The following is a 27,566-nucleotide window of genomic DNA, read 5'->3' as shown; positions in this document are numbered from 1 at the left end:
ACTAGGGTGGCTGGGAAGAACTGGCTGGCTGACATCCTCAGAATATGTTATCTTGTCCCCCTGATTATTGACAGCCTTCTCTGCAGTGGACGTCCTTTTGTGAGCATGCACATGAGATACAAATATTTCCCACTCATTGCCCATTCTAAGAGGTCATCCATCTGCCTATTCCTCAGTCCTCTTTTTTTTTTTTTTTTTTTTTTTTTTTAGCAGTTTTTCAATTCTGTTCTTTCCAAGTCGATGACCATCTGGCCAAATCATTATCCATTATGTATGAGTTAGTATAGATTTGTACTTCTGGCCATCTTTCAGTCTAGCCAAAACAGATATCCAGATGTGTCATGAAGTTCTACCAACTGGGAGGATTTTCTCTCTACGCTATTTTTCAGGGCCATCCCTGAGTGGATATACAACAGCTTAGTTCTAGCTGTTGCTGCTATATAATGGAGTATCATATGCAAAACATATCCAAGTCTTTTTTTCCGCTATCATCATCTGGTTACAGGGAACTCCTTTTGAGGCCGTAAGTGTGGTTTGAGAGAGAGGAAGCAATGTATCAGGAGTAGGTGGCCGTAGGAATCTGAGCCATCAAATCATATGGCTTACTTGTATCCATAGGACTTGCTACAGACCCATCTTATATACCACTTCCAGTTGGTGACAGAGTGTGACTTCACTTAGCTGATTTTATGGTTTGGTGGATTAAATGATGACCAGTTAGTTTATGGTGGGCAGCTCAGCTCATATGGTCATCAGGTGTCCTAGGGCAGGAGTTCTGTCTCCACAAGAGCCTGAGAATATACTTTCAAGGGGAAAAATCAGCAGCTGTTACTCAGAGAGAGAAAATTAGCAGAAGAGGCTGGTTTTGCTCCAAAACTCTAGTACTCTAAGCCATGATTCTTACGTAGGGCTTACTCTAGGCTTGTACACAATCCCCTTTTGTACATGGGGAAATGAACTACACCTCCAGGGATCACAGGGAGATCAGAGGCTACGGAGTTCTATGATTAATGAACATCTTTCCTTTCATGTTTTCATACTCAAATCCTATTTATTCCTAGCTAACTTTTTTCTAATATTGATCATAGCAATTTATTGAATATATTTTTGCTCATCTTCCTTCAATAGGAATTATTATTGCCTTATTTACCTGTTATACGTCTGAAAGTATTTCACGTTTTCAAGGAGCTTGATGGAGATATTTTTCTTTACTCTTTTTAAATCAAACTACATCATTATAAAATAAAACACAGATATAACCTCCACTGCAAATCAAATATGTAGCATCATGAATTAGCATAAGGCAAACTCATTTGTAACTACCATTCAGGCCAGGAAAGAGAACTTCACCAGCCTCCCTAGAAGTCTCTTCTGTGTGACCTATCTCCATCATAACCCCCTTCACTTCATAAATAACCATTACCTGGACTTTTATATCAGTTGCCCAGCTATGCATCCCTAGGTACTATAGCTTAGTTCTGCTCATTTAATGAACGTTGGTATATCTTTCTTTTAATTTGTACATTCCTGCTCCATCCCTTTCTTTTTCCATTTGTCAGTGGATGAACCCTGCCTTGTGACTTGTAGAGTTTCTCATAGGCTAGATTTTGCTGATTGCAATCTTATGGTACATTTCATTGTGTTCCTCTGTATTTCCTGCAGCATGGTGGCTGGAATTTGAGGTTTGATCAAACTCAGGTGCAGTTCCTTTGGCAAGACTATAGGTGTGTTTTTACATCAGGAAGCACATAACGTTTGTGTTGTTTGTCTTTTTGTAATATTAACAATGTTTAATGCTTAGATTCATTTAGTTATTGGGGCTTCTAAGATGATGATATTCCATTTTGACATTTTTTTTTATCATTTATCACTTGGGATACAAAGAATTGCTTCCCTTTATCTACTTTATATTTTATTTATTTATTTATTTATTTATTTATTTATTTATTTTTGTGATGGAGTCTCACTCTGTTGCCCAGGCTGGAGTGCAGTGGTGTGATCCCGGCTCACTGCAACCTCCACCTCATGGGTTCAAGTGATTCTCATGCCTCAGCCTCCCAAGTAGCTGGGATTACAGGCGTGCGCCACTACATCCAGCTAATTTTTGTATTTTTAGTAGAGATGGGGTTTCACCATGTTGGCCAGGCTTGTCTTGAATTCCTGACCTCAAGTGATCCGCCCAACTCCAAAAGGGCTGGGATTACAGGCATGAGCCACTGTGCCCAGCCCCTTATTTACTTTTTGGTTACCCAGTGATGTAGTTCATACAGAGAGACAAGATAAATATTTGATTCTTTTTATCGACCAGGTTTCAAAATAATAAGTTGGTTCTGTTTCATCCTCCAGAGGTTTATATACGTACATGAACTTGTGGACTTAAGCATTTTTAATGGGTTCCATTTAATTGCAGTTATCTTTCTGAAAGCTCAAATTATTGCATCTTTGACCAGTGGAAGCCTTTGAAAGTTGGCTTCTGTTTGTTTTTTCCTGGATGTTATTCTTGGATGTTCTTTGTGGATATAAAACTCTTGTGAACTGAAAAATCAAGAACTACTTCTCCAGCTCAGGCCTTTCTCTGATTCATTCATGGCCTTAAATGACCAGGGAATATGTTTTGAAGAGTGGGGCACACCCTCTATAGAAAGGGAATACGTGGTTTCTGTTTACAAATATTGCTGGCTTTGTCTTTAGAGACCAGAATGCTGGCTTCCTGTTGAACCATTCTCCTCTGGAAATGAGATTGCCTCACCAGTGTTGTTCACCTTTTCCGGAAAGATCTGATATTAATAGTTTTCTCTAGAATAACTTATTCTTTTAGGAGGCATGTGCTCTTGTCTAGACAAATATCTGGAATAAAACTGAAAATAGTTGAAAACCCGCCTTTTAACATTTTCCCCTGAAATTTTCTATGCAACCCAGTAAAGATCTATAAATAAACTTTAGGAATAATATAATTAATCTTATTAAATGTGAGAGTGCTTCAGGCTTCTTTGAGAGCAGTAGAAGGACTTGCATTAAAGTGAGCTGTGCCTTCAAAATGTAATTTCTCGTCCTGACCGCAAGCTTATCACATCCCTCCCCTTTTAGTGACCTGCTTTTCCTTCAGCTCGAATGCGGTGTTTTTGGTTTTCACCTCTAGCTTGGATAGTTCTGAACATTTTAACTCTCTCATTTTTGTTACTGTGACAGCGACTTTATGGAAATAGGGCTGTGAAGGTTTTTATGATGAAACGTTGACAGGAGAAATAATACTTGGCCCAGCACATGAAACAGAATCACCCACAAGAAAGAATAAAGGTGATTTTGAAAAGCTTATGACATCAATGTCTGTGACAATTTCTTTTGGCTTATAGCATTCATGTTTGCAGGCTAGGTAATATCAATTTTCACTTATGACTTCTATTGTAGAAGACCCTTACCTCTGTAAAAGATCTGATTCTCTGGCTTTAAGTCTTTTGCCTGACATTCAAGGCCCTCCACAGACTTATTCCTGTCCTCCCCAAAAACACTTAGTGACTTCCTATTGCCTGTTGGATTAAGTATACACTTTTCATCATGATTCCATTTTTACCTCTCCAGGCCCATTTCCCTGTCTTTCCTATGGACATCTCTTCAGATCAGCTATTTTAGTTGCCTCCACTTCCTGGTACACCCTACATTTTACTACTTTGGTCTTTGCTCACACAGTTTCTTCTATCCAGAATGACTTTCTCTTCTATCTCTATCTGCAGAGATCCTATCATTATTTTAAAATTCCTCCTCCTCCATGAAGTCCTTCCTGATTCCTTCAAAGAAATATCACTCCTCCGAATTCCCAGGTAATGTCTTCATGACAGTTTCTTTATATTATTTTGTTATGTGGTTAGCTGTTGTTACTATTATTTATGTGTTTGTCACCACTCTGGGGTGACAACCATACATCCAAATTTTCCTGGGACACTCCCAGTTTATACCTGTTGTCTCAGCACCTTGTCTGGCTAGTACCCCCCTTTACTCTCAAAATTATCTTGGTTTGGACAATGAATTAAATGGTCACCTTTGGAATAAATGACCAGAAGGTTGGGGCTGCATCATACTCATCTTTTACTTTCTGGTCACTTAACACAAGGAGCAGTGTAATTCACATATGGCAGGCAAAGGAATTAGTAGAAAAGAGACTGGCTTGTGTTGGGGCAGGGACCACTTTGCCTGGGTCATCAGGAAATGCTAACCAGATTAGTTTTGATTCCTCCCAGAGATAGTCTTCCTAATGGCACTGCCCAGGGGCTATTATTTTCCCATCAGAAGGCTGGGTTCCCCAAGGGTTTGATAAACAATCCTTTCCAACATGAAGGCTGCAGGCATTGTTTCCCCCTCAGTGGCTAGTGCATTTAGAGCTTCAAAGGAGTATACTTGGGCATTGTGTAGAATATTTAGTTCACATGTGAAAGAGGCTTGCTTTATTTATTTGCATTCCTTTTTATTTAAAAAATTAACCTACAGAAAAGTTGATAGAAAATAGTACGTAGTCATACTCTCTTCATTTTGCTACATTTGCTTTCTTTCTCTTGCTTTCTTCCTGTATATACGCATAGACTCAAGTTTGTGTTTAAGTAAGATGTATGCATAACTGTTCATATTCTTTTCCTGACCCACTTGAATATAGACTGAGGATATCATGATACTTCACCCTTGAATACTTCTACATGCTCCTCAAAATAAGGACATTTTTCTATGTAAACAGTATCATTATTACACCTAAGATAATAATTTCACAGAATCATCTCAAATATAGTCCATATTCAAATTTCCTCAAACTTGTTTGGGATCCAGAATCCAAATCTTATCTTGAATTACAGTTCCTATAATCCCTATGTGTCATGGGAGGGACCCAGTGGGAGGTAATTGAATCATGGGGGCAATTACCCCCATGCTGCTGGTCTTTGGATAGTGAGTGAGTTCTCACAAGATCTGATGAATTTATCAGGGGCTTTTCCCACCTTTTGCTCATTCTTCCCCTTCCTGCCACTGTGCGAAGAAGGGTGTGTTTGCTTCCACTTCTACCATGATTGTAAATTTCCTGAGTCCTCCCTAGCCCTGCATAACTGTGAGTCAATTAAACCTCTTTCCTTTCTAAATTACCCAGTTCAGATATGTCCTTACAGCACCGTGAGAATCGACTAATACAGTAAATTTGTACTGGGTGTAGGGCGCTGCTGTAAAGATACCCAAAAATGAGGGAACCACTTTGGAAATGGGTAACAGGTAGAGGTTGGAACAGTTTGGAGGGCTCAGAAGATAGGAAGATATGGAAGTTTGAAACTTCCTAGAGACTTGTTGAATGGCTTTGACCAAAATGCTGATAGTGATATAAACAATGAAGTCCAGGCTGAAGTGGTCTCAAATGGAGATGGGGAACTGGTTGGGAACTGAAGTAAAGGTCACTCTTGCTATGTAAAGAAACTGGCGGCATTTTGCCCTGTCCCAGAGATCTGTGGAACTTTGAACTTGAGAGAGATGATATAGGGTATCTGGCAGAAGAAATTTCTAAGTGGCAAAGCGTTCCAGAGGAAGCAGATCATAAAAATTTGGAAAATTTGCAGCCTGATGCTGCAATAGAAAAGAACTATTTTCTGGGAAGAAATTCAAGCCTGCTGCAGAAATTCGCATAAGTAATGAGGAGCTGAATGTTAGTCACCAAGACAATGGGGAAATGTCTCCATGGCATGTCAGAGACCTTCACAGCAGCCCCTCCCATCAAAGGCCTGGATGCCTAGGAGGGAAAAATGGTTTTGTGGGCCAAGCCCAGGGCCTCCCTGCCCTGTGCAGCCTTGGGACATAGTGCCCTGTATCTCAGCTGCTTCAGCTCCAGCCATGGCTAAAAGGAGCCAATGTACAGTTCAGACTGTTGTTTCAGAGGGTGGAAGCCCCAAGCCTTGGCAGCTTTCATGTGGTATTGGGCCTTTGGGTGCACAGAAGTCAAGAATTGTGGTTTGGGAACCTCTGCCTAGATTTCAGAGGATGTATGGAAATGCCTGGATCTCCAGGCAGAAGTTTACTGCAGGGGCAGAGCCCTCATGGAGAACCTTTGTTAGGGCAGTGCAGAAGGGAAATGTGGGGTCAGAGCCCCCACTGGGGCACTGCCTAGTGGAGCTGTGAGAAGAGAGCCACCATTCTTCAGACCTTAGAATAGTATGTCCACTGACAGCTTGCACTGTGTGCCTGAAAAAGCCACAGGCACTCAACACCAGCCTGTGAAGGAAGCTGACAGGGTGGCTGTACCCTGCAAAGCTACAGATTTGGAGCTGTCCAAGGCCATGGGAGCCCACCTCTTGCATCAGCGTGACCTGGATGTGAGACATGGAGTCAAGGGAGATTATTTTGGAGCTTTAAAATTTAATTACTGCCTTGTTAGATTTCAGACTTGCATGGGGCCTGTAACCACTTTGTTTTGGCCAATTTCTCCCATTTGGAATGGGCGCATTTACCCAATTCCTGTACCTCTATTGTATCTAGGAAGTAATAACTTGCTTTTGATTTTACAGGCTGATAGGTGGAAGGAACTTGCCTTGTCTCAGATGAGACTTTGGACTTGGACTTTTGGGTTAATGCTAGAATGAATTGAGACTTTCGGGTACTGTTGGAAAGGAATAATTGTGTTTTGAATTGTGAGGACATGAGATTTGGGAAGGGCCAGGGGCAGAATGATATATGGTTTGGCTGTGTCCCCACCTAAATCTCATCATGAACTGTAGTTCCCATGTGTTGTAGGTGGGATCTGGTGGGAGGCAACTGAATCATTGGTGCAGTTACCCTCAGTGAGTGAGTTCTTACAATATCTGATGGTTTTATAAGGGACTTTCCCTGCTTTTGCTCATACTTCTCCTTCCTGCTGCTGTGTGAAGAAGGATGTGTTTGCTTCCCCTACCATGATTGTTAAGTTTCCTGAAGCCTCCCCAGCCCTGTGGAAATGTGAGTCAATTAAACCTCTTTTCTTTATAAATTACCTAGTCTCAACTATGCCCTTATAGCAGTGTCAGAATGGACTAATACACTGCTGTCCTTGTGGCACCCTCCAAAATGTATACCTGTAGACATACGTTCCTCCTCTGCACACCTTTTGTTTACTTAAGGATCCACATGCCTCAAATATATAACATGATTTTTGCCCACGAGGAGTTTGTAGTCTAGTAGAAAAAAGAATAAGATGGAAATGCATTATATATCATGGGTGCTCCAATTTAATTCTGTTCAGGGCACAGCTGAGTTGCAAGGGAGGCAGTGGACTTTTCTACCTGCATGGCTGGGGAGAACAGAATATTATGTACAGAAGGAGTAAGGCTGGAGCTACCACTCACTGATTTTTAAACTTTTATTGAATACTAGGCACTGTGCTAGAGTCTGGGGATGAACTTTGAACCTGAACCATCTGTACTTCACGGAAGTGAGTATTCATTGTGGTTGATGAGCTTTGAAGTCATAACCTCAATATTAAATATATAACCATCAGTTGTGATAAATGCAATGAAGGAAAAGAATAGTGAACTGCAGAGCATGTAGCAAAGACCAAATTTCCTTCTGGGGTGGGCATCATGGGAGGTCTCACTGAGAGAGTCACATTGACCCTAAGCCAAATAATGAACCTGAAGAATGAGTTCAAGTTAGGTGAATGAAGAGTAGCTAGCGAGGGGCCTCCATGTTGAAATGTCTCCACTGAGGAAGGAAGCAGAACCTACAGAGGGCTGGCACAGCTAGAGTTGAGCCTAGGAGGACGGTAGTGTCAGGTTGAGAGAGAGGCAGGGGACAGGTCATACAGGGCCCAAGGAAGAAGTTTTCCTCTTGAAAAAGACATAATGGTTACATGGGCTCTTTTGGAGTTGGGATAGGGAGCAATTGGTTTGTTAGGACATGGAGAACAAAGTATCCTGATAATTGGAAAACAAAGCAACTTGACAAGGCTGGAATATGGGGTGTGAGGGAGGACATTGTGTTGAATTTTGAGTTCTTCTTAGAAGCAACAGGGAGCCATTGAAGGGTGAGTATGATCAGAGGGGTGATGTATCAAAAGTGTATTTGAGAAAGAGAAATCTCAAAGATGAACAAATTACTTGAAGATGCTGAAGGCTGGAGGATCTTGCAGTTGTCCAATAGGTAGAGGACGAAGGCTTAATTAAGACAATGGAAATGGGGTGGAGACCAGAAGACAACGTTCCTCAGTAGGCACTATCTACAGGATTTGGTTATTGATGAGAGGAGGAGAAAGTGGAGTATTAAATGGTGTTCAGGCTCCTGGCTATGTGATGAGTGGAAAAGGATAGCAAGAGAAGGAATTGTTTTGGACAATCGATGGTGTTTTGATTTGCCCCTGATAAGTGCCCTTGATAAGTTTGATTTATACCCAGTAAATGATAAGGGAGATCCAGCCTGATGTTACATAAGCAACTGATTAGTTCATGTTTCCTGGGCTTGAAGAAGTTCTCTCTGAATATTTTTGATCTATTAACATGGTATTTATTAAGCAAGTTGGAAGCATGCAAACTATTTATAAAGGAGTACTTGCATTTTACAACTGACAGATTGCTTTATTTGGAATTACTTATGACAGGCTTTTTTGTGTGTGTTTGAGAGACATTTGACTTTGCCACAGTTTTGAAAATATGGTATTTCTGGTATGTTTATATTGTGGGTTGTCAAAAAACAGTTAAATATTACAATTAGGTTTGCTGTGTTCTGTTTTTTTCCCATTCAGTTACGCATGAAATATACAAGTACAACATCTGGCATTCTTCTTTATAAGAACTCTGGCAAAAGAGCAACAAGGATTAGATTCAGCACTTGTGAAATCATCCAATTGTAATATTTTCATCTAGAGTTGAATCTAAAGCTGGGTGAAACTGCTATGTAAAGAGGAGTTCTGCATAATGTCACAGAGGGGCCACTTAGGAGAATTCCTTTTATGGTTGGGGCATTCTTGAGATGCCTGGAATAGCCCATTTGTATCCTATCATTGAGACGGAAACACAGCTAGGACGGGTCAAGGCACCATGATGACAAGATCCACACAACACTTCTTTTCTGTTATTCGTCAGACTAGAGCCCTGGTTGGCTGATAATGGCAGACTTTCCTTCTTTACTTCATTTTTCTATGGCAAATCCTTGGTCTCGGAACTGGAAAGCCCCTTTCCTAGCTTGAAGGCCATATATTCTTAGAACTGGAAGGGACCTCAATAACTGTTTTAATCCAAATCCCTGGCACTTTTGCAGATGAGAAAAATGAGACAGAGAGGTTACACAATTTGGTCAAGGTCAATATACCAAATTCCCTGCCCCTGCTAGATTCCCCCTTGGGAATGGGCAGCCTCTCTCCTCCTTTTATTTTTGTTTATTTATTTGTTTTTGCCAGAAATCAAAGAGTCTTCATTCACTTTGTAAAAATCATCTGACTCATTTGAAAGAAAAAAAGAGATGTTTTTCTCTGAAAACTTATTTTTGTTTTATTCTAAATGAGTTTTCGTTCTAACCCAGTGTGATTCCTCTCTATTCTAAGAGTGCTTTCACGGCACAGTATGACATCTCTCTAATGGCTGGTGTTGCCTAGTTGGGCTTCAGTATAATGGTTACAGCAAAACCCTCTGTGCTTTGGAGCATAGCATCATCTCTAAATTCAGGAAAGAACAGATGCTAGAAACTGTGGTCAGCGTCACTGCCTGGGCCTTCAGGGCGGGTGATGCTTGGAACTTCTTTAGAAGCAGCTATTTATTCAAATGAAATTTTTGAAAGGATCTTTGATTTTTGAAATGACAAATCTCATACCTTGGCTCTAGGACCAAGCACCCCATGACTTGAGAGTGCTGATGGGACTTGGTTGCCACTGAAGGGAGGGTGTGAGATGGGGTGGGTGATACCTGGAGCACTGGCCCAGTCAAGGGAAAGAATGAGAGTTCTAAAAATGAGTTGTGAGGGGGAAAGGGGACAAGAACACATGTGGTGCTTACCATTTACTGGCTTGGATGGGGGCAAATGGATTCACTGGAAGCCTCTTTCTCGGGAACCACAATGACTACACAGTTCTACCTTTCTCTCCATACCTTCTTCCAGCAGAAAAGAATGGTTTTTGGTCTGGATGTGTGGGAAGGGTGGTAAGTATTGCTCTAGTTCATCATGTTGATTATGTTCTGAGACTCTAGGGGCTTGGCTTAGAAAGTCAAAGCCTTTGCTTTGCTCCTGCTGGAACCTGTTTTCTGTAAGGTAGTGGACACTGCAGGAACCTGTTTCTGAAAAGAAAAGGATCTGGAGGATGAGACCAGAGGGGACACCTCAATACTAGCTCAAAACAGAATCCCCCTACGTTTTAAGAGCTCAATTAGAGAAAAACAGGGTCTGTATAGTGCGGTGTTCTCAATCTGAACCATTTCCAAGAACTGCAAGAGAGTGCAGTCATCTGAGCTAAGCACATGGAATGATGAAAAATTGCATCCTGGTGGGTTTTCCTCAAGTCTTTGGAATAAACATAAATCTCTTCTTGCTATTTCAAAGCTTAATGCTTTACTGAAATGATCATAGAATACTGGATTATTCTCAGTTCTGTGGGGACTCAGAGATGATCTGTGCTGGGGAGTCTCCATTTGTTCTTTCAGACCCACCCTCCCCCTTTTCCACACTGTTCTGGATCCAGGGAGGCTGGTCTCCATGGATCCCATCAATGGGCTCCCCGACCTCTGTTTTCTATTTGGATTTGGCCAATGGGAGGCACCTGCATCACCACCTCTTGGTGGTTCCCTTAACCCTGTTCACGCCCTGTAAATAGTCCCCTGCACTGAAGCTCCAATTTGAGTGTATCATCTCTTTTCTGCTGGGACCCTGTACAAATACATCATCTAATTCTGTATGTCCATTTTACAGATGAGGAAACTGAGTCACAGAGAGGGCTATGGCTTTTCCGGTTGTGTCTCTTTCCTCCTCATGTTCCCAGACATGGTTGAGTATTTCCAACCTGAGATCCTGAGTCCTAGAGTGCTGGATGGGGATTAGGAGACCTCTGGCACTCCCATCCTCTCTATGTCAATGTGATGGCTCATGCCTAAGAAACTTCTATGTATCAAAAAACTGTGTCCTTAAAAATGGTATTTTAATAGGACAAAAAAGTAGTTAGGGAGAAGAGTCTCTGCTGGGAGTACACTGTCATTCACCGGGCTAGTGGAAGGTCAGAAAGTGTCTCTTCCACCATGGTGGAGGCACCTGGTGCCAGGGCTTGGCTAGAGGCCTGTGGGCTGATTGACGCCCACCCACCTCAGCCTGGTGCCCTGTTAATACTGTGGTTCTGGATGTGAATACGTAAGCCAATTTATTTCACTTATACCTTTATATTTTCCTTTTTTATGGGCATCATACAAATCCAAAAATGTCCAATAGAGCTCTTTTAATATGTATAAAATAAAAATTTTAAGTCTTAGCATTGTATCACACTATAATGTGCCACCATTTCTTTCTTTATAATTGGTATATAAAATAGTATTGTTTCTACAATGAGTGAGTCCTGATTAATGAAATATGGTAGGAAGCTTATTAAATTATCAATATGAATCAAAAGATGAATTGGAAAGCTAAGGACTGAGGATAGCTCTATTAATTCTTTTGCTCAATAAATATTTATTAAACGTCTTCTGTGAGACCAGTCCTGGTCTAGGCATTGAGGATCCAGCTGTGAAAGACACAGACATGATCTGTGAACTTACAGGGAAGACAAGAAATACTGAATGTATATTTGTATATATGATGTTACAAAAGAAAAAATGCAGTGTTCTTTGGGAGTGTTAATAAATGAGCTTAAGATGGTCAAGTGTAGCAGATGACTTGACTGGAGGAGCAACACTTAAGTGGAGAATGGAAAGACAAGTAGGAGTTAGTCAGGTGGAGGTGAGTGGGGAAGGAAGAAAGGTGGTCCTGGCCAAGGGAGCAGTGTGTATGAACGCTGGGAGCTGGCAAGGGGTGAGGAGGAACTGAAGGAAGTGTGAAGTAGCTGGAGCTCAGGCAATGGTACAGAGATGAGAGATGAGGCTAGAGAAGTAAGCAGATGTTAAATGATGAAGTGCCTTAGATGTCATGGCAAGGAGTTTGGCTTTTATCCACAGGGAAGAGAAAGTTGTGGAAGGGGTTCCAGGAGAAGAATGTTATGCTTAGATTTTAGAATGATCACTCTGACTACTGTGCAAAACTGAAGTGCTGTATATCACAGTCAGATGAAGCAAGCATGGTAATAGTCATACTCACTTGATTAGTGGGACTGAAGTGGGATGAGTGGACAATAGAAAATGATACAAGGGAATCCTGGAGCAAGCAATAATCCCCATCACTGATTGCATTCTGCAGATATTATATTCCGATTTTAGAAACAATCAGAACCAATGTAGAACCAATAATAAAGAAATAGTGGCATATTAAAGTGTGATACAATGCTAAGACTTAAAATTTGTATTTTATGTATATTAACAGATCTATAAATACATCTATTAGATGTATTTAGACTTTTTAATTATTCTTCCTAGTTCCTGATAAGCTAAGACAATACTTTTATTTTTGACAGAGTGATTTCTTCTGACTTGAGCCTGCAGTGTGCTGTGAGAGATCTACCACTAGGTAAGTATAGAACAAGTTTTTCTTAGGTTTGTAAACAACAATTTTCTCCCAAGATTCCCTAAGACATACATAAGCCTAACATTCTATGTAATCCTCATTTTAGCCTTATGAGTCTTATTTCCATCTTATACATGAGGAAATTGAGGCACTGGCAGCTTGACATGCACAAAAATGTTCATCACAGCATACATTATGATAGTAAAATAATACAAAATGAAAAGGAGAGAATATAAATATCCAACAGTAGGCAAATTGTATTAAATTAATTATGGTACATTCATTTGATGGAAGTAGTTTTAAAATATTCATTATCACCTTAAGATGTTCTCTTCTATTCCTAGTTTGCTAAAAGTCTCTATTATAAATAAATACATGTTGAATTTTATTAAATGCTTTTCTATATCCACTGAGATGATCAAATGATTTTTATGCTTTCATTTGTTAATTTTAGTTTACATTAATGGATTTTCTAATGTTAAGCTACCTTGCATTGCTGAGATAAAACCAACTTCATAATGATGTGTTATCTTTTCTATACTTAGCTAGATTTAATTTGCTAAGTTTTAGTCATAAATGAGATTGACTAAAATCTTTCTGCGATATTCCTTGTCAGGAATGGTTTTCAAAATATTGGAATTACTTGCTACTTAAATGTATGGTGGAACTTGACAGTAAAACAGTTTGGGCCAGATGTTTTCTTTGAGGAAAGAAATTTTACTAACTGATTTAGTTTCTGATTTATTTAGGTTTTCTATTTCTTCTTGAGTCAGTTTTGTTATGTTTTTAGTTACATATATGTATTTCTGTTGAATACATATGCAGGAGGGGAATTTCTGGATCATAAGGCAGGCATATGTTCAGCTTTAGTAGATACTATCAGTTTTCAAAAAATGGTGTATCAATTTAAAAATTTATGCCACAATCAGGAGTGTGTGAGGGTTCTAATTAGTCCACATATTTTCCAAAACAAGGTGTTTTCTGTTTTTGTTTTTTTAGTTAAGCTCTTCTGGTGGGTATGTAGTAACATCATATTGTTTAAATTTGCATTTCCGTATAGACTAATGAGGTGGGGCACCATTTCATATATTAATTGGCCATTTGGGTATCTTATTTTGTGAGAAGCCCCTTCAGGTCTTAAAAATGTGAAAAAATTGGGTTGTTTTAAAAATTAAATTGTCTTTCTTATTGAGTTGTAGGCATTTTTAATAATATATATTTTAGATATATCCTTGGTAGGATATATGTGTTACAAATATCTTCTCTTTTTCTGTGGTTTACCTTTTTACTCTTTTTTATGAACATAAGTTCATTATTTTATGAATTTCATATATTATTTTACCTTTACATTTCAATCTATAATATGTCTGGAATTGATTTCATTGTACATGGTGTGAAGTACAAGGTCAAAGTTAATTTTTTTCCACGTGAAGATCCAGTTGACCAAGCACCATTCTTTTGCCATAGCACTATGTGTCTATTTTGGTTAGGGTTACTGAGGTATGATTAACACATGGTAAAATTCGTTCTCTTAAAATATATGTTTTGATACATTTTGAAAAATGTATGTAATCATTGTTTTACCTCACAATCAAGAGGTAGAACGTATCTAACACTTGAAAGTGTGCACCTTTATAGTAAATCTACTCCCTCTACCTCTAGCCCTTGACAACCACAATCTGGATTTGGCTCTCTGGTTTCTCTTTTTTCCAGAATATATAAATGGCATCACATAGTATGTGGTCTTTGTTTCAGATTTTTTCACTTGGCGCATTTTTTTTTGAGATTCATCCATGCTGTTATAAGTATCAGTGGTTAGTTCCTTTTTATTGTTGAGTAGAAGAATTCCATTGTGTGGTATACCACAAGTTTATCCATTCACCAAATGATGAAGATTTGGGTTGTTTATAGTATTTAGCTACTAGGAATAAAGCTGCTACAAACATTCATGAACAGGCCTTTGTGTGGACATATGTTTTCCTTTCTCTTGGGTAAATTACTAGGAGTGGGATTATTGTATCATATGGAAAGCATAGCAAGTATATGTTAAACACTATTTTTAAAAATCCCCCAAACTGTTTCCAAAATGACTGTGCCATTTTACATTCCAATCAGCAATATATGAAAGTTTCAGTTGTTCCATAGCTCCTCTAGCACTTGGTATTATCATTGTTTGTAATTTTAGCAATTTGAGTGTATAGCATTATCTCATCGTAGCTTTAATTTTCATTTCCCTAATGACATTGAACACCTTTTCATGTCCTACTTTGCCATCTGTGTATCTTCTTTGATAAAGTGTCTGTTCAAATCATTCACCCATTTAAAAATTATTTGTCTTAATGATATGTAGCTAATTAGAATATATTCTGGATACAAACTCTTTATTAAATATGTGCTTTGCAAATACTTTTTCTCAGTCTCTAGTTTGTTTCTTTAAAAGTCCTAAAAGTATCATTCAAAGAGTAGAAAGTTTTACATTTTGGTGAATTTCAGTTTATCAATTTTTAAAAATGGAAGAGTACTTTGTTTTGTTTTGTTTTGTTTTTTGAAACGGAGTCTTGCTCTCTTGCCCAGGCTGGAGTGCAGTGGTGCTATCTTGGCTCACTGCAACCTCCGCCTCCCAGATTCAAGCAATTCTCCTGCGTCAGCCTCCCGAGTAGCTGGGACTACAGGTGCCCACCACCACACCTGGCTAATTTTTGCATTTTTAGTGGAGACAGGGCTGGTCTCGAACACCTGACCTCAGGTGATCCACCCACCTCGGCCTCCCAAAGTGCTGGGATTACAGGCGTGAGCCACTGCGCTCAGCCTGGAAGAGTAGTTTTAAGTACTATTTAGGAAATCTTTGCTAAAATCAAGGATGCAAAGATTTTCTTTTTTTTTTTTTTTTTAGAAATTTTAAAGCTTTAAGCTTTATATTTAGTTTTATGATCCATTTTGAGGTAATTTTTATGTCTTTTGTGAGATAAGGGTCAAGAATAACTTTTAATATGGATGTCTAAATTTTTGAGCATCACATATTGAAAAAGCTACTCTTTTCCCATTTTAATTACTTTGACACCTCTATCTTTCTCTCCCGTTTGGTACTCTAATTATACGCATATTAGACCATTTTATACTGTTTGACAGCTCTTGCATGATCTTTTTGTTAAAAAAATTCTTTCTCTTTTGATTTCAATTTGGATAAAATTTCTATTAATCTATCTTTAAGTTTGTTTATTTTCTGTAGTTTCTCTCTCTCATCTAAGATCCTTTATCTTTTCTTGCATTTTATCTTCCTTTTCCATGAGAGCCTTTAACATATTAATCATAGCTATTTTAAAGTCTCTGATTGTTCTCACATCCAGGCCATCTCTCTTTCTAGCTCTGTTGATTGCTTTATTTTGACAATGAGGTGAGGGTTTTTTTGTTTTTGTTTTTGCTTTTTTGAGTGTCTTGTAATTTTGATTGCATGTTGGACAGTGTTTGTAGAAGAGCAGTAGATAATAAAGTAAATAATATTGTTACTCAGAATTGGGTATATTTTTTCTTCTGTAAGACTGTTGATATGAAGGGTTGAGTCAATCTTGTTAGTAGTTAACAAGATTGGTAATTAGTATTGAGTTTGGGTGGAGTTGAATTTGTGATTGCCATAGTTACCTTTAGTGTAACAGACTCCAAAGTTCTCCAGTGGTGGACTGCAGTGACCTTATGCTTGGCATGCCAGAGGGTTTTTCTCCATGTCTAAGCTCCATCCTCAGTTTTCAGCAGACTCTTCATCCTTGCTCCACAAAGGGGACCTCTCTCTTCATGTTTGTGCTCTTCTGCTAGCAGTAGATTGCTCTTGTTCATTGTACTAGGCAGAGCTGTGGTAGTGGTGGTGAGTTCTCGGTTCACCTGGGCTAGCCTCAGTCTTATGTAGGCCTTATGCTTCTGAGCCTTGGGAGTGGGGCTTTGTTAGTGTTCCTGCTTCTCTTCAAGGAAGCCAACCTTTGCCTTGTATCTGTGGAGTGTTTTGTGTGGGAGAGAGTTTCTTGCCCCTCCCTTACTGGTAACAGATCTCTTATTTGTGTCAGCACAGGATCCTGGACCTGCAAGTTTCTTGTCCTTCCCTTAGGGCAGATGGCAGGCTTTTGCTTGTACCCCTTTCCAAGAATCAGTGGATTTTTGCTTGGACCTTGGGGCTAGGAAGGTGTTTTGGTCCTCTACCAGTTGTTGAAAGCTTTTGCTTAATATGAAATGAAGTTTGGGAGGTAGACGGAGTTTCTTGCCTGTGCCCTACTAAAAGGAGAACTCCCCAGTCTCCAGCCCCACCCTTCTTCTTTTTAATGAGTGTTCATTGCAGAACCCTGGGAACAAGCTTGAGAGAGAGCTGGGGCTCATCTCATGTTTCTGAGGCTCCCAGAGATACTGTCATACTAGCCCACACTTGCACTTTAGAAATTCATTAACATTTTAGCTGTTTTCTTATTCCTGCTTTCACGATGGCTGCCTCTTCCTACTGTGCCCTGCCAAAGGGGACAGTTTGTGTGACCCCTTTCTCCTTGGAAGGGCATGCCACTCTTGGTAAACTTAGTTCACTTGGTTGCCTTGTGTCCTTAGCTCTCTAATGAGTTCAATACAAGTATTATTTTGTTGATTATGAAGCTTTTCTTGTTGTTAGGATGAGAGTGATGTTCTCTGTGGTTTTCTGTATCTTACATGGATGTAGAACTGTGTTGCAACTTTTTAAGAGTCACTGGCTTAAAGGAAAATTTTGGTTGTAAATACAATTGCCAGTCAAAAATGAATGGAAACCGAATCAAAAGAAGGCAATAAAACCACAATCTAAAACTTAATAGGAAAACTGAGATGACTTTAGTTTTATTCTTTTCTTGGGTTGGCTGTGTTTGGCATTTTTCTTTGTTCCTTTGCAGGAAATACATGGCTACAATGGCAGGAATGTTGCAATAGAATAGCTTTATTCTGAGGTCTGGGGTAAGGGGGAGAGGAAGATTGGCTTCTCCCTGCCATAAATACCTTCAAGATAGGGTGATGAGAAAGGGAGAAAAATGAAAAAAAATACAAAAATGAGACAGTAGAATGGGCATTCTGGAGAAGTTTACAGCTTCTCAGAAGAGGAGTGCACAATGAAAGATCTTAAAGAAGGACTACTGATGTCTATGGGTCGAGAAGTACATCATTCTAATTCCACAACTTATTGATTTCCTAGCCATCTTGGGAGCATCACCTCAACTTTCAGCTTGGTTATATTAACTATGTACGCTCTTGGTATTCAAAGGGTGGTCCAGGGGCCAGCAGCATCTGCACCCACTGAGATCTTGTTAGAAATGGAGAATCACAGGTCCCATCTCAGACCTGATGAATCAGAATCTGCATTTGAACAAGATCCCCGAGTAATTCTTGTGTACTAGAATGTCTAGAATGCACTAGTTGTGGTGTTTTACGTAATCATGGCTTCTGTGTTTTTTGCAGTCGACTTTGTATTTAATGAGATTAAAAACTTTCAAAGTCAAAATATTGTGAAGGTAACTCTACTGTAAGGAAAACCTGGTGGGGTGGGAGGTATAGTGCACAGAATTAAGGCATTTAAATGCATTTTCTAGTTAAATTATCAATTTAGTTGAACAATTATCATTGATATGCTTATTTAAAACTTATTACTTTTCAACTTTTTTTTTTGAGCTCTGTGCTCCTAGCATTTAAAAACATTAACCCTTTCTTGTAGCAGGGAATTTTCTGGTGCTTTCTCTCATAAAGAGATTTCTTTTTAGACCTATTGCTGTGATGGGAACATTTGTATACCCCCCAGAATTCATATGTTGAAACCCAACCCCCAAAGAGATGGTTTTAAGAGGGAGAGTCTTTGGGAGGTGATTAGATCATGAAAGTGGGGCCCTCATGAATGGAATTCATGCCCTAATAAAAGAAACCTGTGGGAATTTTGCCCCTTCCATCATGTGAGGACATAGCAGGAAGGCACCATTCTATAAATCAGGAATAGGACCCTCACCAGATTCCGAATCTGCTGGCACTTTGATCTGAGACTTCCCAGCCTCCAGAACTCTGAGCAATAAATGTTGCTTATAAGCCATGCAGTCTATGGTATTTTATTATAGCAGCCCAAATGGACAGAGACTCACATGAAGCCTGCTTCCTAGGGCAATTCTGCCCTCTCCATATTGCTCTCAGATTAAGAAACAGGTTCCTGCATGAAGTTGCTATTGATGCTTCAAAAACCTGGCCCACAGGGTCATAGCAGGGACCCATTCCTCTGACAAGCTTCTTGCCAAGAGCTCTCAACTTTTTAATCTTCCTGACTTTGAGTATCTTGTTATTCAGTGAAGGGAGTGTGCTGCCAAAATTCTAGTTTTCTCAAATCTTGATAAAGGTTAATTTTACATTTATCCAAATTCTTAAGCTGTTCTCTTTCCTTTAATTCCATAGAAAATGCTAGCCATGATTTCTGGATTAAAGCACCTGCTCTCCTTTTGTCTTTCCTTTTGTTTTTGAACTCAGGTATTTTAAGCTCATTCCTTTCCCCACTTAGTGAGAGACATGAAGTCAAAACATCTGGCAACATCATTAATTTTTTTAAACATATCTTGTTCAATTTGGGACCATTACATATGTGTTCCAAGCAGGTAGCCAGAGAAGGGCATGAGGTCATGCCTCCCAGTGGAGTCAGCCCAGGTAAAGAGTTGTTCTGGTGGCCCTGGCCAGTGAATTCCAGCACAATCTCAATGGTCACCCTTAGCTGCAAAGAAGGATGAGAAATGTATCTTTAAGTTGGGCATATTCTTTCTGCTAAAACAATTGGGGCTGGGCTTGCTATGGATGGAGAACTAAATGTAGACATCAGACCAACAGGGAGCTAAAGATTAGCAGTAGGACCAGTGCTGCTGTATTGGAGAGTGAGCTTAAATTATGAACAGGTTCATCTACAATGACATCTCCTATTACTTTGATTGCTGAGATCTTCTTTCATGGAAAAGAAAAATATGAGCTGCTGAGACCAGAAATAGAGAAAAGGGGAGGTACCTAGCCCACCATGTGCTTACACACTCTCAGGCTCGGCAATTCAATTCACTCCCTTGAGGGAGCATGGAGGGATGTAGTGAGGTAGAAGAATCACCTTCTAGTAGTTTCAAGAAGATAAACATTTTTGTTTTATGTGCCCAGGTAGTAGGAATGTTGAGAAGGAGAGAATGATGCTTCTTCTAATACTTATGTATGTATGTGTGTGAGGGTATATATTTATGTGTGTCTGTGTGAGTGTATGTGTGTATATATAAAAATATCTGATTGTTAATATATTATTACATATTATGACAACTGTATTATATTAGTTGCTTTATATATGTACTCAACTCCTGCTACTAATGACCTTGCAATGTGGTGATCTGCTATGGGAGCTGAGAAAAGGGAAAATTCATGTGTGTTTTGCAGTCGTGAAGCCCTTTTAAAGGAGATGGGCATGAACTGCTTATAGATCTTAAAGAATGGGTAGACTTGTTTCAGGTAAAGAGGAAGGGTGACTCAGGGTAAAGAAACAGCAAGGACCACAGCCACTAGGCCTTCAGCTGTTTCAGAAGCTCACTGCATGATTCATCATTAGATCCCTCTGCATTGCTTCTCAAGAAACAAACAAACAAGCAAATGCAGATGACTGGGCAGTAGCTCCTGTGATTACACATCCTGCTACTCCCCGCACTAGAGGAGTGTTTGAGGCAGGCGCTGTTGGTGTGTAGCAGGCTCTGGCCTCTCCTTACGTCCTTGTCATCTTTGACTCCTGATGTAATGCTGATTTGGAAACTCTTAGCAATTAGCCCAGCTCCCTACCCAAGGCTCAGCCTGGGAGTTGGAGTTGACAGCTAATTGTCGCCACTGATTGCTTTGCTGACAGTGCTCTGTGGCTATTTTGGTTTTTCTTGAGAGTTCCTTAATTAGAGAAAATGACATCGTGTGCTGTCCAATCAGTTGCTTGTTGGATATTATTACATTTGTAGGAGAATCAGGCGACATTTGGGCTTGTTCCTGCCAAGCTGGTATGAGGTTGATGACCTGCAGCACAGTTTGCTTGGCAGAGCAGTTGTCCCCACACAGCTGAGACCAGTTTGCCACTGACTTAAGGGAAGAGCATTCTGCATTCCCAGTGTGGACTCAAAGTACCCAGGACTCCTTCGGGGCAATGTCCCATTGAAACTTTACACCTCACAGTGGCCATTGCCTCATTAGAATGTTGACTTTCTTCTCCCTGAAATGAGATATTTCAGGATTCCTTTGATATTTGCCTTTCTGACGAACATGGAAAGACCCTTTTGTTTTTCCATGGGAGAGATACAAATATGACCTGAAGATGAATTTCCATTTGGTGAAACTTTAAATGTGGTTTCTCATATAGTATAGTAAGATCTCACTACACTGCTTTAACTAACAGGAAGGATGATCTTAAATTAGAAAATATTTTGAGTTATAAAATAAATTTGAAGAGTTTTACAACTCTGAAATCCACAGAATAATTTTTACATGCTGATTTTTAGGTAGCAGTCCCTTCTGAGGCTATAATTTGAATATAATTCAATTCAATAATTTGAATTATTTTGGAATAGCGCATACCTACTTTGTGTTTATTTGCACATAAACTAGGTAGGAAAGTTTTATACATAACATTGTCAAATGAGCACTGACCTTTCTAGTTCCTTATTTCTGGCATTAATTCATTGCATCAAAGATTTATTGAGCCTTCAGGGGTACCCTTGGTCTTAACAAAGAAGTATGGGACACAGTTTCTGTCCTCAAGAAACTTACAGCCTAACTGGGAAGTTAACATTCCCAAGTGAGACCTCGTGACTTCCTCGAAGGGATCTTTGAGGTTATGTAGCTTTTCTCCTGGAGTTATCAGTGTTGGAACAGATAGTAAAGAATGCAGGATTGATCCAGGGTTGAAAAGATAAGAGGAGAAGAATATTGAGGATCTATGGAGAGTTCATAACGTTCTCAGATTGGGCACAGAAGGAAGGGAGACCAAGGTGTATCTGTGTCTGTGTTGGGGGAGTAGGGGTTGACCATAAATTTGGAGAAAGTGGTTAATGGATATGGTGGATGGGTAGAAGTCAAAGAGGACTCCGTGAGGTCAAGAAAGAAATGAAGAGTAGGTAAGTTTCAAGAGAGATCAAACAATGTCTCTTGTCCATGTTTCCTGTGGGTCTGTCTTTGCCTCCTTAACTACATGATTAAAAAGGAATCAGACATGACATTTCTCTTGTGTATCCTTCCCTGAAGAAATTCACAGCTCATTCATGGGATTTATGAAGATCATTTGGTTGAAATTATCAACTTTCTTGTACATATATAGAAATGATTGAGTTGCTCATTGGTTAGTGTGTATGGTGACCTCCAAAGTGTTTGCTGATATAATCTTATGTGGTATAAACATCCACACACACAATGAAGAAGAGGAAGTCCCCATCACCTGATAATTGTTCATTACTTTTAAGTAAAGGAAAATTGTTATCTCTAGGGAAACGTCAGAGAGACCCACATGCTGGAGGTGATTTTGCCTTACCAGTAAAGCCAAAGTTGCTGTTCTTTCCCACAGGCCAACAGCTCTCCTTTTACTCTTCCTGGTTTTTCAGGCTAAGTGTATTTGAAGGCCCAAATGAACAGCTTAAACTTCTTTCTGATCCTGTTACTGTTTTCCTGCTCAACACTCAACTTATTCTCATGTTTATATTTAACCAATGTAATCCTCATGAAAGACTTTTACAGTTGAAGTCACAGTGAAAACTAGAGAATAAAATTTTAATTAAAAAACCAAATTTAAAAAGCTCAGACTTTATGATGTCATAATTACTCTATATTCTTGGATATTTTATAATTGCTGATCCCTGGGCACCACACCTGTTGGGGGTAGCAACTATCTGGGGCCAGTGGCAAGGGCAGTAAAGGAATTTACCAAGACACTTGTAGGTAAAGAAAGGCAGATTTATTAGAGAAAGTATGCAAATATGTTGCAAGGATGCAATGGGTAGCACAGCAGAGAAAGGGCTGTCTGCAAAGAGGCAAGGGTTGGAGGGAAGTTTTATAACATCTTGCTGGAGGGTGCTACATGTTTGTGATTAGCTATTTCTCAGAACAGTTGGTCATTTCTCTCCCCACAGTGGGGCCCTCTCCAACCTGGGGCCCCTTCCTCATTGTTGCTTACTTATCTTATCAGGACTCCACAACACCCACTGTAAGTCCCTCGATATAGAGTCTTCTATTCATCTTGGCTACCCAAGTGCTTCCCAGTACTGGGGGACACAGTGGGGCCTTACAGTTGCCTGTGCCCCTGAAGTGAATGTGTCTCATGTCCAGCTCGAACATACCAGCAGTGCCTACTGTAAGAGCTTTTTTTCTGAGGTAGCATTTTAAAATTCCTTAAGCTGTATCCCAGACATGAAAGACTTGACCTGAATCATGTGGTTACCATGGCATCTAAAGAGAGCCCTTAGAAGCTCATCGATTTCTCCAGACAGAAAGACGGTAAACTGCTCCAATAGAACATTTTCTACCTTGCAGACTGAGAATAAAAAGTATATTTGTCTGAAACAGCAAATCTGATCTTCAAAACTTCTCAAGCATAATCTTTTATGAGATATTTGCTGAAAATTGCTCACCGGTTTATATGCTCCAGCACTGACTTGTAGCAGCTTTTCTTTCATCTCTGACCTGGAAGCTTCTTTTCAAATAAAATAGAAATATGAAGGACCCCAGCTAAGAAATCTCTTCCAATTTCAGAGAAGGGTTGAACTACCTTGAGCTTTCCTCCTTATTCAGGGAGACGGAAACAAAAACAGGTCTACCCTAAATAAAATGGCAGGTCCACTTTGTGCACAGGCAACCTCTCCCCTTCTGACACAGGTCTTTGATGTTAATCTAATTCTCATTAATTGCTAACTCTAAAGCAACAGAGCTTAAATCTTTGAAAGGATTGCTTTTTATACAATCTTATTGTCTGAAATTTGTGCTTAATAGAAAGGTCATTGGACCACCAGCTTTTTGCCTTAGAGTTGGTAGGCAGGGACTGTCTAAGTCATTAATTTCTATTGCTTGAGATTTCTATAACACTTGGCAGTATTCAAAACACTTTTACATCCATTGTTATTTGAGCCACAATGGAGTAACAATGCTGTGAGGCAGAGAGACAGATATTTTTTAAAAATTACCCTTCTCCACTTTTTTATTTTTTGAATTAGAGGATTGAAGGTATAGGAGAGACAAAACTTTCCTCTTCCCTTTTAGGGCTTTGTGTGTGTGTGTGTGTGTGTGTGTGTGTGTGTGTGTGTGTGTGTGTGTGTGTGTGTGTAGGGGGCAGGGGTGGAGGTGGGGGTGGTAGCTGGGCTTGGGAATTCAGATAAACAGGAGAAACCCAAATCTATTTAATACAAGTTTTATGTGGCCTAGGGGCCCTTACAAGGAAATGAAGACCCAAAGAAGCAGTAAGAATCAGTTACTTCTACACTGAATTGGACAAAGACTAGTAAATTGTGAAACGGTGTCAAGGCAAAGGGGCTTGGTCTGGGGTAGTTAATTGGGTAGAGAAGCAACTAGGAAAATAAGGGTGAGTTTATCAAGGTTTGTTTGTACAGATTTCTATTGGCCTCAACTTCTTTTCCTTGATGTTAGGAATGTTGCTTTCCTTCTGGTGTAAGGAGGACATTTTTTTCACCTGGGAGTTTTATCTCCTGCTTTTAAGAAACAGAAGGAAGGCCAGAGTGATCTTGCATGTCTTTTTTTTTTTTTTTTAACTGCCTTTAATTCAGAGTCGTCAATATGCCAGAACAGCATATTTTGGAGTGGCACATTCTTAATTATTTTAGAGTTTGTGCCTTTTAAAAAAATCAGTCCTTACCAGTGGCAGACCTAGAACTAGAACCTATTCCTGTCCCTAAGGGTTGCTCAGTCATGATGGGCCAAGTATGAGTATGGGAACGGAGAGCTCACAGATTGTTTGGGAATTGTCTGCTTGCTTGTCTGTCTCCTTGATTTGACTTTCAGCTCCTTGAAGGTGGAGGTTCTCTTATTTATTTTTGGATCCTCAGTGACTAGAATAATGGCCAGCACATAATAGGTGCTCAATTAACATTGCTAAGAAACAAGTAATAATGTCAACATTTTCACCTCTGCCTATCCCACCTCTTACACATGCCAAAGGCATAGAAAATGTTGAATGGAAGAATTATATCTACAATAAATAGGCAAAAATATGGGTATAGAGGGGGAAGCATAGGTTGTTGATTTGCCAAAAGCACTGGCTAAAGGACACTGAATGGCTGTAGAAAAGCACAAAAGAAACTGAAAATCTAGCTCCTGCCTTCGGGGAGTGCAAAGTGTACTCAGAAACAGAACACCCACCATGAAAATGATGAGTAAAGTCACTGTCAGTCTGTTTGGTTGGCCCTGCCTTCTTGGAAACTCAAAGTTTGGGGGAGGGTGTGGACATGCACTGCAAAAAACCTTAATCTCAGAGGGAGGAGGAAGTAGAAGGACTCTAGTGTCATTGTCTTTGTTTGGTTCTATAATTACCTGCACCTACATACAAGTGTTTTTATGGATGAAAATAAATTCAGCAACTGGTCGAAGGATGAATCATTCTAATTAACTGGAATAGAAGGTGATCCTTGACAAAGCTGCATTTGGCATTTTTCTTTAAATAGTCAAGTAATCATGCTGTAGTTTAGCGTCAGCAAACAATTGTTTCCAACCTTATCCCTACCAGAGCTAACATTTTCCAAGTCCTTTAGAGCTGTATTTTTCAAGGTTCAGTCCTCAAGCCACATGCTTATGTATCAACTGATGAAATTCGGATTCAGGCACCTGAGAATCTGCTTCTTTTCCCCTTAGTAAACATTTTATCTTGGAATAATTTTATATTTACAGAAATATTGCAAATGTTGAAACAAAATGTTGCAAATGTAGTACAAAGAGTTCCTGTATTTCCTTCACCCAGCCTTTTCTGACTTCTTATAGACCAAATAATTTGTCAAAATTAATAAATAAACATTGGTATAGTAATACGAACCAAGCTACAGACTATTCAGATTTCCCAATTTTTCCACTACTGCCCTTTTTAATCCAGGCTATCACATTATATTTAGTCCTCATATCTCCTTAGTCTCCTCGGATCTGCGATAGTTTTTTAGTCTTTCCTTGAATCTGCATTTTTAATAAGCTCTCCAGGTGGTTCTCAGACACTAGAAGTGAACACCATTGCTCTTTCAAAGCCAGGGCACACCTCACAGGTGCTGATAAGGGACTTCCCTGGCCTGAGCGGTGCCTTGTGCTCTTCATCCCAAGTCATGCCGGTATCACTGGGGGACCCAGCAGGACACATAAGGCATACTCTGGAGAGAAGTTAACAAATGTAACAAAGCACTATTTACAGAAGTGTAGACAGAAATAAGCGAACAAATAAGGGTTGTTAAGGCAACCAGGAACTATTTACAGTAAAAAGCTTTGATTCACTTTGGGAAGGGGGAAGAGGAGTTGGAGCCACCCAGCGGGAGCAGTAGTAAGAGATGTGCCATTGGAGAAGCAGCTTCTGTCAGAACCACCAGACTCTGAAGTACAGAGGAGCGGAGGGGGTCAGACCCTGGACTTACCTCCTCTAGCTCGGATCTTCTACTGGTGCCTCCTGTTAGAGGAACTCAACAAGAAGCCAGAGGGCAGGGAATGGACCATACTGTTCCTGGGCACAGAGAGGGGAGAGAAAGGTGGAGAACTGATCTAGAGGCTAGGTCTAGGGAAGAGATGAAGTGACAATAACCAGAATTTGTTTTAAAGTAGAATGCAGGAGAGATAGCCTGGCTAGTTAACTGTGCCTGGATTAAAACTTGTGCTCTGTTTATTAATTTATAGCTACTATGTTATTAGGGGCCCATTGCTTACTTTAAAAAAAAAAGGAGAACCAATGAAAACATTACGTTTAGCCTTGGAAACTGTACAGCTTGTCAACTTGTTGCAAATTCAACAAATATCCTTTTAGTGGGTTAATGATATGAGGAAAAACCATAGCTTCCAGCTAAATAAGTAAATATTCAAACTGAAGAAAAGAAGTGCCATCTGAGATACAGTCTTAGAATTGATCATGGATTTTGAGAGTGACATATACTACCTTGTAAGGTTTGGATAAAACAGTGCTTTTTTTTCCATTTTGTTAACTCTCCAGTTTTTTTTTTTTATTATTATACTTTAAGTTTTAGGGTACATGTGCACAACGTGCAGGTTTGTTACATATGTAGACATGTGCCATGTTGGTGTGCTGCACCCATTAACTCGTCATTTACATTAGGTGTATCTCCTAATGCTATCCCTCCTGCCTGCCCCCCCACCCCACAACAGGCCCCAGTGTGTGATGTTCCCCTTCCTGTGTCCATGTGTTCTCATTGTTCAATTCCCACCTATGAGTGAGAACGTGCGGTGTTTGGTTTTTTCGTCCTTGCGATAGTTTGCTGAGAATGATGGTTTCCAGCTTCATCCATGTCCCTACAAAGGACACGAACTCATCATTTTTTATGGAGGCATAGTATTCCATGGTGTATATGTGCCACATTTTCTTAATCCAGTCTATCATTGTTGGACATTTGGGTTAGTTCCAAGTCTTTGCTATTGTCAATAGTGCCGCAATAAACATACGTGTGCATATGTCTTTATAGCAGCATGATTTATAATCCTTTGGGTATATACCCAGTAATGGGATGGCTGGGTCAAATGGTATTTCTAGTTCTAGATCCCTGAGGAATTGCCACACTGACTTCCACAATGGTTGAACTAGTTTACAGTCCCACCAACAGTGTAAAAGTTTTCCTATTTCTCCACATCCTCTCCAGCACCTGTTGTTTCCTGACTTTTGAATGATTGCCGTTCTAACTGGTGTGAGATAGTATCTCGTTGTGGTTTTGATTTGCATTTCTCTGATGGCCAGTGATGAT

At 39.7% G+C, this 27,566-nt stretch overlaps 1 protein-coding gene across 31 annotated transcripts in view; it reads left to right on the top strand.

The window, feature by feature from the left end:
- NCALD (neurocalcin delta) overlaps positions 1-27,566 on the top strand; it is a 438,037-nt gene that overhangs the window by 98,887 nt on the left and 311,584 nt on the right. For 21 of the 31 annotated variants that reach the window (XM_055348177.2, XM_055348179.2, XM_031013796.3 and 18 more), the window contains one exon: positions 12,563-12,615. The gene's annotated coding sequence lies outside the window, so the exon portion shown is untranslated. Of the gene's footprint in view, positions 1-3,730; positions 3,819-7,365; positions 7,424-10,099; positions 10,119-12,562; positions 12,616-27,566 lie in introns of those variants that run through there. The other 10 variants (XM_055348163.2, XM_055348166.2, XM_055348156.2 and 7 more) reach the window with 4 other exon arrangements.

Source organism: Gorilla gorilla, chromosome 7, assembly GCF_029281585.2.
Source record: "Gorilla gorilla gorilla isolate KB3781 chromosome 7, NHGRI_mGorGor1-v2.1_pri, whole genome shotgun sequence".
Taxonomy (NCBI): domain Eukaryota; kingdom Metazoa; phylum Chordata; class Mammalia; order Primates; family Hominidae; genus Gorilla; species Gorilla gorilla.
Note: the sequence above shows the minus strand (reverse complement) of the source record. Positions and strands in the feature narration are given on the sequence as shown.